Source organism: Fukomys damarensis, unplaced genomic scaffold (genome assembly GCF_012274545.1).
Source record: "Fukomys damarensis isolate Sample0158 unplaced genomic scaffold, DMR_v1.0_HiC HiC_scaffold_32, whole genome shotgun sequence".
NCBI classification, from domain to species: Eukaryota; Metazoa; Chordata; class Mammalia; order Rodentia; family Bathyergidae; genus Fukomys; species Fukomys damarensis.
The window spans coordinates 26,254,203-26,269,383 of NW_022900944.1; the positions used below are offsets into that span (position 1 = coordinate 26,254,203).

General features: G+C 37.4%; 1 long non-coding RNA gene across 1 annotated transcript in view; it reads left to right on the forward strand.

Annotated features, from left to right (window-relative positions):
- Positions 1-462: 462 nt before the first annotated feature.
- Positions 463-15,181, forward strand: part of LOC104853935 — a 24,826-nt gene continuing 10,107 nt past the window's right edge. The window contains exons 1-4 of the long non-coding RNA XR_004514960.1: positions 463-635; positions 6,707-6,905; positions 10,745-10,897; positions 11,546-11,625. This is a non-coding gene — a long non-coding RNA (uncharacterized LOC104853935). The remainder of the gene's footprint in view (positions 636-6,706; positions 6,906-10,744; positions 10,898-11,545; positions 11,626-15,181) is intronic.

Genomic DNA, 15,181 nt, shown 5'->3' on the forward strand with positions numbered 1-15,181 from the left:
CAGGGCACTGGAGGTCAGGAGCCCATTGGGGCTGGCATAGGTTGGGGAAAATCAATAAATTTAAGAACAAGTGGAAGTTAAATGCTTTCTTGTGACCCAGTCTAATGACTCCAGCTGACTTTCCTCAAAAGACTATTCTTCCCTTTCTCCTATTTTATCTACTTATGTTTTAAAAGTCAGTATCTGATATCAGCTTTCTAGGATGTTCATGTAAGAGACAGTTCTGTTGCTGGAATAAGGTCAGATGGAATCATTAGTATCTCAGGACTTTTCTTCCCCTGTCTGCTAAAGGAGCAGGTAAAAGCAGGAAATGGCATTTGAAAATGGAAGAAAGACTAGACTGTCTGTGAGAACCTGGAAAGGCAAGCGATAGTCATTACATTGCTTGACGTTTGTTACCTCAGTAAATCTTCACATCACCTTCAGAAAATGGATTTTGTGATCTCCTCTTTACAGGTGTGTGCTCTTCACAGAATGTGTTTGGACAGAGCCTAGTTTTAAACTTGGGCTATCCATTTTTGTTCTGTGTCTTCTTGCCCTGGGGAAGGTGGAAAGCCTTGTGTGCTTAGGACTATTCAGAATATCCTGAGCACATGCTGACTGTGGCTTTTGGGTAGCCAGAGGAATAGATACAGGTAAGCTGTAAAATCTTTGAATGGTATTTGAGTCAACTTTTTATTACTATAATCAAATATCTGGGCTTTTTTTTAAGATAAAATTTTATTTAGTTCACAGTTTTGGAGGCCGTAAGTGTTGGTGAGGGCCTCCTTTGGCTATAATCACATCATGCTGGAAGCAGGTGTGTATCACTGTGTTTGGGGCCATTTTTTCTTTCCTTATAAAAACACTAAGCATGAATCATAGAGATCCTACACTAATGACTGAATCACTTCCCATAACATCGAAACCCTAAAATAAAATAGTAGAATTAAAACTTCTCCTTGTAATATCATTAACACAAGACTGTGGATATTATATTCTCTTGTGAATTTAGGGGGACATATTCAAACCATAGCAAATGGCTCTTTCATTTACATGATGCTTTCTGCTGCTAACATAGAACCAGAAACAAAACAGACACCTCATGTAATCTTCCTTCTCCTCCTCCTCCTCCTCCCTTCCTTCCTTTTTTACCAGGGGATCAAACTTAGTACTTTGCCCTTGTGGGCTAGGCATGGTACCACCGAGCTAAATCCCTGGCCCTTGATGTAATCCTCTTGAGTTTGAATTCATGAAGGTCCTCAAGCAATGCTTAGTACCTATTATCCAAATGGTCTTTAATAACACGAGTAAACAACAAATTAAGATTTTTGATTTGGATGAAATATCAGTATACAATAGTAATTCACAGAAAATGCCCTTGTGAATAAGTCTGTAAGGAATTTTCTATGGAGGAGGTAGGAACTAAACATTTCGTAGGTAGAAAGAAAAGATTGCATGGAAAATATCTTCTATTCAACCCAAGGAGCCCATGGATTTAAGATTGCTTATCTTCTTGTGACCAAAGTTGCAGATATATGTAATAAAGACCAGCTCTTTCCCAAGAGATTTATGAAGGTTAAATTGGTTACCTAGGTCTTCTGTAGCAAAATTTTATAAAGTGGATGGCTTAAAATAATATAAATCCAAAGCCTAAAAGTCCATAATCAAGGACTTGTTAAGCCCATGTTCTCTCAGAAGTTCCTAGAGAACAATTCTTCCTTGCCTCACCGAACATTATGTGGGTGTCAGAAATCTCATTATTTTTAGATTGTAAATGCATCGCTAATCTTTCCTTCAATCTTGTATATGTGCATGCTTTTCTATCGGCTACAAAATTTTCTTCTTCTTATAAGGATAATATGCTTCTGATAAGAATATTATGAAGAGATTAGGATTCACCCCAAAGTAGCATAAACTCATCTTAATTTCATTACATCTCAAATGATTATTTCCAAGTAAAGTCACATTCATAGGTAACAGGCAAAGAGCAAGTGTGTGTGTGTGTGTGTGTGTGTGTGTGTGTTTGTGCCCGTGCATGCGTGCCCACATTCACATTTTTGGTGGTGGTATGCAATCCAGTAACATCTCCACAATCCCTGTGACAGGAATGAAGCATCAGAAAGAAGCTAGTGTGACTTACCTTTTATGTACCATGTGCCCTGTGTGTATTGGGAAGCCTGTGGCCTGAGTAATTGGAATTTAAAGTCTATGAAACCCCCGTAATGTTTTAGTGTAACTCCCACTGCTATTTGGCAATAACCTCTGTGGACATCTTGCTGGTTCTCTATCCCAGCCTTTCCCCCCTGCTGCTTTGGTATTTAGAGCTATTTTAATGGACACTAAATCCTTCCTGCCCTACAATCACTAAATCAGGCTCTTAATAGTGTCCTATTAATTGTACAAAATAAGGACTTGATGCAAACCGGATAGATATTTTTTGAATATTAATTAAATTCACATTGATTAGCAAAAACAGATTTATTGAAACTTTAACAAACACACAACAAACATAACTGAGTTGTTAAGTCTCAAATATTTTTTGGCAAATCAATTGACTTTTGATTAACAAATATCTATTTTAATAAATCTCAAAGAGATGAGCTTTTGAGTGTACACAGACATTTTAATTAAGTTGGGCTTCCATTCTCTTATATCTGCCTTCCTTGTCCCACAATTTCTTACCCTAGTCTCTATTTGGGAAGAGGGAAAAAATACGTCAGTTTTGTTAATATGGGTGAATAAAGACAATGTTACTTCAAAATCTGCTTGAAGGCAGAAATCTCTTAAAACCTTAGCTTCATGATTTTTCATCTTTTCAAAATGAAGTTTTTTCTGACTAATCTATTGTAAAATATTTGGTATTCTAACTCATGTGTGTTTTCCTCACATAATTTGAACAACTCAAAAGCCTGTCATTTAGTTGTGACTTACTTGTTTGATACCAGACCTCACTGCCATAGTGAGCTCCCGGCAGCAGTGAGTGCAACTGATGTACCTGTCTTTGTATTTCTAGAATGTAGAAAAGAACCTGACACGCATCCTCCCCTCTTCCTATTTTTTTTTTAAATCTGGTATATTTTCCTCTCTAGCACTGAAATTAACGATTATCTTACAGACACAAGCAATGGACAGTCATCCTGTATTCTGTCCAGCTGTCCTGTAGTCTTAGCCTTTTGTCATAGGCCTTCACCACCTGAGTCTGTGTAAACATTTATATTCTTCCCCCACCTCTCTCTCTCTTTTTCTTTTTTTCTTTTTTTTATTGTTCTTGGAAACAGGCTCCCACTATGTGGTTGAGACTGACCTGGAACTCATTATGTCACCCAGGCTGGTCTCCAACTCACAGGAATCCTCTTGCCTCATCCTCCGAGTGCTGGGATTATAGGCGTGCACTCCCATGCCCAGGTTATCTCTCTTTCTAATATGTATGAGCTATTAGAATGAAGTTTGCAGTTGTATCAGGGAGATTTCTTACACTTCTACCATTCATCCAGAAGGAATTCCTGCACTTCCTTGAAACTCTACATATGTGTTTCTACCTTCACATTACACAGCTGTGTTTCCTAAAAGGATAATCTATATACTTTTGTCTGATATTGATAAACTGTTGACAACTTGCTTCATTGACTGTTTAAAAATAAGTTGTTCCCAGAGCACCATAAATTACCACACTTGAGTCATTTGTACAATGTCAAAACTGCAATATGCTACTGCAGTGTTCACTGGGAAGGAAAAAGAACTTGAAAAGGGCTGAAGCAACTATGTCCCATTTCTCTTGTAGGGGAGATGAGACAAGCTAGAAGATTTTTATTTTGATCCAGGTTCTTAGAGCTAAAGTGTCTTTGCTTTTACAACATTGCTATTAATTCTTATCTCAAAGGATTAGAATTATCAGACAATCTGAGCATGTATTTTAGTTCAGGTACTATGTTTGGCAACAATTTTATGGTATTTTGTCATTTATCAATATAATAATTCTTGAAAGTAAATGTCCTTAGCTCTTTTTGACTTTGAGAGAATTAAGATTCAGAGAAATGAAAGAACCTGTATAAAGTCACACTGAGAAAAACGAAAGCATAAAGTTTACAACTTAGAACTTGCTCTACATAAAACAACTTTTGCCTTAAAATCTTCTAATGAATGTTTCCTGCAACTGATAGACATTTACAAAGTCAGGCGAGGGGCAGGTCAGAAAAACTAAAGGCCGAGGCAAAATATTTGACAAATACTTTATAGTAAATGAACAAGTTATATGATTAAAAAGAATGTTGTCAACACAGGATATGCAGAACACGTAGAAGTTAAATAGTGACATGTCCCCATTTAGCAACTGGTATACCAAGCAGATGAATGAACTGCCTAGGGTCATGCCAAAGGCGTGCAGTTGCAGTCAGGCATAGACATTTTAGAATACTCTCCCCATTGCTCACCACTTATACCAAGGAAAACAGTCCACTGAGCTGAAATCCCAGTCCCTTGGGTTGATAACCAGTCTTGTCATTTGGTTATGCCTTTCCTCTAATACTTTTTAGCCTCATTCCCTTATCGCCATCATCTCTCGATTGACAATGCTGAAAAGATTGGGGGAACATCTCTCCTTGAATTTGCTAGTGCAATCTACTGCTTTCCTGATATATGTGTCTGTTCAAAATGTGGCACAAATGTTTGGTTAAAGATAATGACCCAGTGTGAAAATGACTGTGATAAAAATGTCATGTAATTTTCCAGGGTGACTTTGAAGTAAGGCTTACCATATAAATGTGGAATACCGAGAGAGTTAGCTGCTATTTTTTTCCTTGATGAGCAATAAATTATTGTCTTCCGCAGCTACAATGTAGGAGGCAGTTTCCTTGTTACTAATTTTTTTCCTTTTCTCCTATGGCTGGGATAAAGCAATGCCCAAAGCCCTCCCAAGTTAGCAATTCCCAGAAACTTAGATTTTTTTTTTTTTTTTCACAACCCACTGCTTCATATTGCTGAAAGGACAATCCGAAGACAAGAAGAATTACAATAATATCTCCATGTATATTTGCAAAAACTATTTGAGCCTCTGTTTTGTCTGTTATAAAATTAAGTTTTTATTATAATGATTAAATGAAACAAACTTGCAAAATATCTATCATGCACTTATCTCACTCTCAATTGTTAGTTTGAATCAGACTTTTGGACCTCACTGGATGAGATTCTAATTTAATAAGTCTGGATTGGAGCCTGGGAATCCATATTTCTCATAAACACTTTAGGTAATTCTACTGCAATTAAAGCAGGACCATGTTTTGAGAAACATAGGCAAAGGAGGATATAATAATAATAACATAATTGCCGTTCATGCTGTGCCATGTTTAAGCTGCTGTACATTACTATACTCTGACTTAATATATGCTCACACATATATCTCACTCATTATGCTCGATGAGCGCAAGTGTTTTCCTTTCCCCTCAACCTTTTCTTTCTCTTGGTGTTTTATGAATGTGTGTGATCCTTGAATAAGAGAAGAGAGGTGAAAAATACCTCAGCCATGGTTTAGGGTGGATCTTTTTTCCTGAATAGGAATTCCAGTAGGAGTTTTGTTTCCAAATTGTGCCTAGGCTTTCGGAGTTACCGTGTCGAGCTGAACTGTTGAATAGTCCCCTGCAAGAAACTGTCACAGATGTGCCCAAATTCTGGTGTGACAGTCCTAACCTCAGAGTCCACACTGTCCTAGAAAAATGTCCTAGGTTTCATTTTTCTCCATGCCACTTAGAATGCATTTATGTAGAAGTGACCCAGAAGAACTTCCACGTGCCTTTATCCGTTTTCTCCATATCTCATACGCAGGTCTACATTTCCTTGGTTTTTCAGTAGCACTGCAGCATTTCAGACACAGTACTCCCTTCTTGCTTCCAGAATGCAATTTTCTCCGTCTTCCATAAAGATTGGTTAGCTTTATTCCATAATGTTGGGGAAATCACTGCAAACTTTAAAGGACCATTTACTCTTTCACCATACTACGATATGATAATATGCAGGGGATGACTTCACTTTCTTTGCCTTTATTTAAACATGTTCTATGGGCGAAATGGGAAAGGAGAAATGGAAATAGGAGGAGTAAAGGAAAGGAAAGAAGAAACATGAATAAATACAAGAAAAGGAAAAAGATGGAAACAAAGCTTTTGTAAATGGGGAGGATTGAAGGGGCTGAAGGGAAGGCAGGGGAATGGAAAAAAAAAAAGAACCAAGATATATCATGTAAAGGTACAAATTCCCAATGATGAATGTCATCATGCTGTATGTCAAAAATGTATCAATAAGCTTAAGGAATTAAAAAAATTAAAGAACCGAATGTTTCTGTTTGATATTAGCATACAGTTGTGAACATTATTCTTGTTTCTTGCATCCTCTCACTGGATAAATAGGTAATAACGGAGTCAAGAAGATGCACAAGTCACATGCTTTGTAGGAGCAATTTGCTAATCTTTTCTGAAGTTTAATATTTAGAGGGAAATATGCATGGTTGACTGAAGACAGTAATAGTGTTCTTTCTGAAGGTCAAAACTTCTGACTAGTGCCTCAGTCTGATTAGGTTAAGCTTAAGGTGATAATGTGTGGATTGTCACAGCAGCTAGGGCATTTACTCTTTTTTTCCTCTAACCAATGTCCTTGGAAGCAGCCAATTAACATGCAGCAGAGAGAGCATCCAGATAACTCGAGATTGAATTGAAAGGCTTTTTCCTTCCCTTGACAGAGCAGAGAGGTCGAGCACCTGACTTCCCCTTCAAAGTCAGTGATCCATGCAGCACTTCTGATTGGAACGATGTGAGCCTTTCCAATTCTTCATGTACATATAAATGGAGATGCTGAGGAAATTAGCCAGAATCTATCGAAGAAGAACTGAACTATCCTAGAAGCTTTACTGCTGTCCAAAGTACTCGGTTCTATCTAAGGTATTGTGCCTTCCACTTTGCTTCTTTAAAATTCTGTTTAAAGCAACATGCAATAACCAAACTGAATGCTTTGTTACAAAAAATCAAAACTTAAATTATTTCAATATTATTCTATATAAAATATACCAGGTCATGTTAGAGTTGGGAGCATAATTGGAAACCTGGCAGATATAACCAAGAGACTTTCTTTATAATAAAGAAATATAGCTACCCACATCCTTATTTCATTAATGTTTAGCTAAATATTCAAATAAGGAGAAAAATAATTCACTAGGAATAAATAACTTACCTGAAATACAAAAGAAATGTGAGTACCTGAATGAAGGGGGAAAAAAAAAAAACAGAGAAACCTCATTGGGCACAGAGGCCTGAGTCTGTGTTTCTGACAAATTTCTTGACATCTTTGTCATTGTATTTTTTATGCTTAAAATGAAAGTAAAATAAAAGGAACTTACACTCTGTCTTGCATCAGATCAACTATCTACCCCCTACCTTCTACCAAAATGTATGCATTGAACTCTGATATTGAGCCTACTGTTTGTGTGTTCATAGGCGGAGCTGAACCACAGTCATCAATTTGATGGTGTTTAGAGATGGTGCCTTCAGACTGTGATTAGATCGTGAGGGTAGAATACACAAGGTTTTAGTGTCTTTGTTATAAGAAAGGTCCTGGAGAGCACCTTTCCTCAACTTACCTTGTGAGGACTAGGAAGTGGGCCCTCATAGAAACAGAATCTTCGGAGACTTTGGTCTTAAACCTTTTAGCCTCTAGAGCTGTGAAAAGTGAGTTTCTGTTGTTTATGAGCTACCTTGTTAATAAGAGTCGTGTATTATTGGTTGATATCTTGATAGCAGCCATTCTTTCTGGGGTGAGGTGGAATCTCAGTGTTGTTTTCGTCTGCATCTCTGCCCAAATAGACCAAGAAATTTGTCCTCAGACGACTACTAAAAAAAAATTGCTAAATTAATTAATGTTAATTATTTAATACGTATCAGGCATTGTGGTGATCCCAAGCAAAGCAGTGTCACAGAACCTGGGGTCTGCATGGAAAACTTGCAGTAGATCAGTATAATTAAATGGGATAAATTACTAAGAGATGAACTGGCTCTAGGGAAGTGTACAAAACCCTGGTTTGGCGTAAACCACAAGACACTGAGCAAGTACCATATGGAGTGACCTGAGAAAATGCTTACAAGGTGATTAGAAAAGGAGTATGGACAGGTGTGCATTTCAGGTAGACAGAAAGAATGTGCAAAGCGTCAGTTCCAAGAATAAGCACGGCATAGTTTGTCACTGGTTAGAAGGCAAGAGTGAAGAAACCACAGAGAAAAACTTGGTAATTGCAGGGAAGTAGGTAAAATAGGCATACACGGTAGATTTCAGAAGCATGGGAAAGACATTTTAAAAAGTCTAACTTGATGGTTATGACATGGTTGCATTTGTATTTTGTGAAATTCTGTGGAGCTGCTGTTTGGAACAGAGTGGATTCCAAGATTCCAGTAGGATACAACTGTGGTCATCCTTTATACTTCTAAGAGGTAACGGTTTGAGAGAAGACTGAAAATACATTCAGAAAAAATGACATGGAACGGAGAATGTTCCCATTAATCTATTTTTTCATTAAGTTTATTGCTACATTTTAGGTATACAATATAATGACATTCACTATTGGAAATTTGTACCTTTACATGATCTATCTTTTTCTTTCTTTCCCCATTCCTCTGCCCTCCGTTCACCCCCTCCACCTCTTCCTGTGTACAAAGACTTTGTTTCCATTTTTTCCTTTTCTCATATTAATTCCATTCCCTTCTTTCCTTTCTTCAACACATCCCATTCACCTTCCCCTTTGGACCTCTTCTTCCTGTTTCACATTACCAATTATACATTTTGATCCTTATTTGCACCTTTAGTTAATCTTCACATGTCAACTTGTTTGGATGAAGAAATGCCTGGTAGAGAGATAAAGCACAATTTTGGCTGTCTATCTTTGCATGGCCTTGGTACTGTTTACTTGGTACTCTGAACCCTTTCTTTCTGGTGCTGTTACCCTGCTTTGTTTTCTGGCTATTATGAACTAAGACATTCCCTTGCCACGCCCTTCCACCATGATTCTGCTTTGGAGTCAGCCATCCAGGAACTGAATCCCTCCAAACATAAGCCAAACTGCACCCTTTTTTCTTTAAGTTTTGAGTGTCAGATATTGTGTCCGAGGGAGGACAAAGATGACTACTACATAAAAGTGATATCAGGAGTGGAACCGTTGGACCTGACCACGTGGTGTGGGAGACTCCAGAACTGGTTTGTAGGAGGAGGTTGAATAGGTTTGGTAATCTAGGCGACAGAATCCATACAATGCTGTAAAGCAGAGCCTGGTGGGTGATTCAGATCAGAACTCAGAGAACTAGAATGCTGATATAAATGCACACAGTAAAAGCTAGTCTTATGAGGCTTCACTTGGGAACAAGGACATCATCGGCAAGTAGACTACAAGCCAGGTGTGTTACACTGTCAAAAAAAGTATTGGCTGCATCTGTGCCTTGTCCTCAGCCTTCACAGGGAACTGAGACTAAGGGTAGTAGACTGAGTTATATTTCAGAGGACATTTGAATATTTGCCAATATTCAGGATATGGCATAAAATACTGCTGAGTTCTTTTAGTAAGATTTATAATAAGAATTGGATCTAAAAAGCACAGCAGAAAAATTAGGAAAATTTACAGTTTGCACCGGAAGAAAATACATGCAAATGTGGGGCTCAAAGAGGTTTGGTTGCTGAAAAGATCAACACTACTAAAACGAAACTAAAGACATTGTGCCGGAAGAAGAATGACAACTCGAAGTCATCTCAGAAATGAACAAGACCCCAGCCATCACACGCTGAAGGAGGCAAAAGTATCAATTTTCATTTGAGAAGAGTCTCAGAGACCTCTGCCAAAGAAAATCCTCCTAGAAATCGGTTCCCTACATTCATTTCACCATAGTCAGGCATGAGCAGGCATTCAGAGGCCACTGTAGCCATAGACTAAGGGGCTTCTACTGCTCCCGACAACTGACCTTGGCATTGTCCACGATGCTGGTTTTACTGGCATACAGAATACAAGTTGTGGGGTTAGGGAGGCTTCCATTCTTATTTCAAAAGAAAGCCTGGGAGATTAGGCAAGAACACACAGAAAGAATGGTGTGTGAAGCTATGGCAATGAAGCTGAAGGTGCACCGGATACTCCAGGAATTCAGAGATGCCATGAATGTAGAACAGCTGCAGGCTGTGAAGGGACCCAGCCCATCAGACCCTTTGCAACCTCCATCTCACCACCATGGGCTGGGCATGGCACGGAGCTACAGAGTTTCATGTTTGTCCTGCTGAATTTCAATCTTTGTTTTATTTGATCGTTTTCTATGCCCCTATTCCTCCCTTTGGAATTGGAAATGTCTATCTTGCATCCTTGTACATTCGAATGATGTAATTTTGTTTTTATTTTCACAACTAAGAGTTCGGCTTGACTCTCAGAAGAGAATTTGACTAGAACATATGAAAAAAATTGGAAAAACTCAGACTTTACATTCTCAGTTGTCACCAAGATGGATATGTTAGGTATAATCATTGTCTTATTGTGTTTATTTGGAGATTAAGTATGGATTAAGGAGACGTGTTTGGGTGTCAAGTTGACAAGGATTGGATGGTGACTTTTAATCCAGAAATGTCAACTTGATTGCACTAAGAAATACCTCAGAGATTAATAGAACACTATTCTGAATGTGTGTGGATGATTACGGAGGGACACTCTGAGTACTATGACTGGTCTCTGGCATCTTCTAATACTCTGCATCCTTCCTACCAGAAAGAAAGGAACTTTACTCTGTCGTGCCTCTCCACCTTGATGTTTATGATTTGAAGCCAGCCAACCATGGACTGAATCCCGTGACGAGATGAGGCAAGTACAGGAACACACATAGCAGATGAAATCATGACAAGAAGGGATGTAATATATCAGGTGATTTGGCATTTAAATTACCTTGTTTTGGGAATTGTTTTTAAGAAGACTACATTAAATGCTCAGTACATCAACTTCAATTTTAAGAAGGAAGTATGATCATTTATTAAACCTGTAACCCTTTAATGTTTATTTAATGGATATGCTGTATTTTCATTTCTGTAAATAGATATTTTTGTGTACATATAACACAAGAAGGCACTTATCCCAGAAAAGCAAACAGACACCTTGACATTTGTAATTGGAACTATGAATAGACAGCAGAATTTATTTCTGTGATTTTATATAAGTGTCTTAATTTCTTTCTTCTTTTTTTTTTTTTTTTAGTTTTTTTCAGTTTCTTTATTGGCTAGAATTCATTGAACTACATTTTTAAACTGTTGTGTTTTTGAAGTTTTGCTCTTAATTGTTTTACCAATGTTCCTTCAAAATACTGTATTTGGTCTCTGTTTGTTGTTCTGGTATAATCACATATCATTGCAATTAACCATGTGCTTACAATTATATCTTGAACATTTTGTAGTTTCTTTAGCTGATAGGCTCTGATCACACCAATCACTAAGTACTAGCAAGAGACCCTAATGGTCCTTAGTACCAAAGAAAACCAAAGCTTTTAAAAGATGTGCACATCTTCTTTCTTTACCATAGATCTCATTTTCTAAGACATGTCTAGATCTGGACTTCAATCAGAAGCACATACACATCCATTAATCAGCCAACACAGGAGGGTGAGTATGAGCTCAGACTCTTGCTCTCTTTTGTTAGCATGCATAACACTATACACCCCGGATTTATTTTGATCATTATTATTTTTGTAAAGGAATGTCAAAGTCTAATTTCTATATTAATATTGATGTGTTCAAGTTCTTGAAGACAATTACTTTCCACAGTTAAAGTATTAACCAATGCTTAGAAAATCCCAAAGATGTTAACATTAGGGTCTATAAGGATAGTTGCCCAATGCATGATATAAGGCATCTTTTTCATTTAACAATTTTAAGGAAAGAGATGTCTCATAAATTATTGTTGCTCCAAATTGAATAAATTATTTCAGGAACTGTTTCTCGAATTTTCATTGGATGAATATATATGAATGTTTAAATATTTGGTTTTCTTTTTCAAGGCAAATTTCACAAATTAATGCTGATATTATCTCATGTGGCCCAACTCAAATCCAGTTATTTTGAATGTACTCAATTACACAATTACTTTAATTTTACTGGATATGTGTACCTTGGATTCATACCACTTATCTATCTCAATTTCCATTATCTTTAGTCAGCCTAGCATTACCCTTTCACTTGATTACAACAATAAATAATATTTTTGCCTCTGTCTTTACCTATCTGGATCATTCTCTACAAAAATCAAAGAATTTCTGAAACGCAAACTACACTTGCCTAGAGTCTGCCGATACCAGTTAATCTTGACTGTATTGACTGGGTTAAGAGATTCCTTAAAAGTGATTGGATTACGAGGGCACAGAACTTAATGAGTAGCCCACTGAGGAATTCATAACAGAATGGGCTGTAAGGAGGCAGGACTTAGTTGCAAGAAGTGAGTCATAAAGGCACAATGTCTAAAGTTTTATTTGGCCCCACCTTCTCCCTCTCTGCAGCTGTTTCCTTGTTCTCTGCTTTCTGGCTGCCATGAAAAGAGCAGCTCTGCTTTACCATGTGCTTCTGTGACAGGGCCTTCATCTCAGACCCACAGTATTGGAAACAGCCAAGAATGTTCTAAAATGTCTGAAACTGTGATCCAAATGAACCATTTCCTCCTTTAAATTTTGTACGCCAGTATTTTCATCCAGCAATGGGAAGCTGACCAGTATACCTCCAGTGGCTCCTGTTTTTTAGTGGAATAAAATCTGATTCTTGTCTGTGGTTCCCAGTGGCCCCTGGGATTTGCACTGTTTTATTTCATTCTCACACTGTTATTATCTGCGTTGCATTCTCTGCTCAGTAGGATGCTGCTGCTCTAAATCTCAACATGTAATCTCCCTCTTCATCAGGAAGACTTTGTACATAGGGCTCTATTTATAAGACAAAACCAAGGAGAAAATTTTGTGTAATCTAATCATTCAAGTATAATGGAAATCTATTCTGGTGTGTTTCATACTGAGAGAAGAACTCAGATTTCCACATAGCAGAACACTTTTAGTCAACAAGAAGAGACACGGTGATATTATAGAATGACTAAAGAAAGTTTGGGGAGTAAAGCTGTGCAGACAAATTGAAACTCATAATAAATAGTCTTAGAAACCATATGAAGGTAATAGGCAGTGTGATCATTGAGACACTTGACCTGAATGAACAGCCTATATCTGTACACCAAGTCCATGTCATATCATTATCAGACATCTTTCTAAGCCTGGCATGAAGACAAGGAATGTCAGTTACATCAGGCTCTCAGAAGTAGATCCTAGATCTCTGCACTCACACAGCTAGGAAAAAGGAACTTTGAAATTCTTCCCTCTTGAACGTGACTTCATTTGTTGACCTATTTTCTTTAGATGTGTTCATAGTCATATATATATAAGTTATGCTGTAACAGCAGTTATCCATTGAACAAACTTTGATTTAAACCTTAAATCATCCATTTCATGGCAGTAATATTCCATAGATGTGTTTTCTAAAATGATTCCTTGATCCATGTGATCTCGTTTAACATTGAAGTAAGCCCTTTAGCTACACAACTTTTCCACCTTTTTGCAAATATGTGATCCAAGATTCTACACCCTTTTGGAATAGATTCTATAATGACTGCAGAAGGGAAGAGATGTAAATATTCTCATAATTTTAAAAATGAAAGCCAAATAGTAAGAAAGAAATAGCAAGGCAGATTTTTAGCATATAGGAAGGAAAAAAAAGTGTGTGTGATGGAGATGGGGGAAGGAGGAGGAGAGATGAAAAGGGAAGGGCATAGAAATTTTAAAAAGAATTAAGATATGGCAGGTACCAACACTGTACAATTAATTAAGCATGTACCAATGAAAAATAAGCAAAGAGAAAAGAAAACAAAGTTTTTATTTTCTTGAAAGAAATTAAATCCTATAGAAAAATGGAACTTGAATAGTAAGAATGAATATCATGTGTCACTCCTTATATGTTACAATATGACTGGCAGTTTGAAAAATTGCAATAAGATTGAAAGAAAGGCCACAGAAGGCTTTTAAAAAGATACGAAACTGGATTTGTTTCTGAAAATATAAGTGAGATCTGAGTGGCCAAAGAGGAAGAGGCATTCTCAGAATGATTCTGTGTGCTGCAATTATCTTCTTAAGTAGATGATAAATTGTCTCTAATGGACGATGAGATTCTCTCTGAGACAAGTTCCATAGACAGCCCTATAAATGGGACTTCGTAGCTGTCAGGGGTTTCACAGACTGAAAAAAATGATAGGCAGATTAGAAGCGACAGCAGTGAAAGATCTGTTTTCTTGTTAAAGAAAGGCTTCAGACTTGAAAGCTTCAAAGGAAAGATGTCATGGGAGTGGAGAAGAGTTGTATATCAGACTGAGTGCTGTGGATACTTTACTTCCACCTTCTTTCTGTATTCAGCAAACACTTTTGTGTCACCACTGTGTGGAAAACATGCATGATCCTTTACTTGTAATTTACCTTACTTGAGGTGAATCTTTGTCTCACCTCTGCTATCTCCATCCATCTCCATCACCACTCTGAATTTCAGTTTCCTCATCTGTAATGCAAAAATAAGAAAACATCACCATCCATCTTACCAAAAGTTTCTCAAAGTAACGTGATGTATTTTATTGTACTGTTGAATTAGAGAATGATTTTATTTTTATGATGTTCTAAAAGCACTATTGTAAAACATTATTTAGTGACTACAAAAATCCATTATGAAGTAAATTACAGTAAGAGAAGCTGGTTGACTCAGTACCAGTAGCTGGCAACTGTGAGAAACCCAGGTGGCAATGTCAGGAAAGGACTCACCAGGAGTCTCAATGAGTCAATCAAAGTTCTCAATCACGACTACGCATCAAATGTGCCTAGGCATGTCAGGCATGATGGCGTGCAACTGTATTCCTAGCACTTCAGGAAGATGAGGCAGGATGACTACAAGTTTAAGCACAGCATGGACAAACTAGCGACGTAGTGAGACCTTGTCTCAAAAAATAAAATTAAAAAGAACTGGAATATTGCCTCAATTTCAGTCCTCAGTAACAAAAAAGTACCTGGGAAATTTTCTGTAAGGCCTGCATCCCATCTCCAGAAATTCTGAATTAATTCAATTGACTTGGTGTTGATTATATATATATATA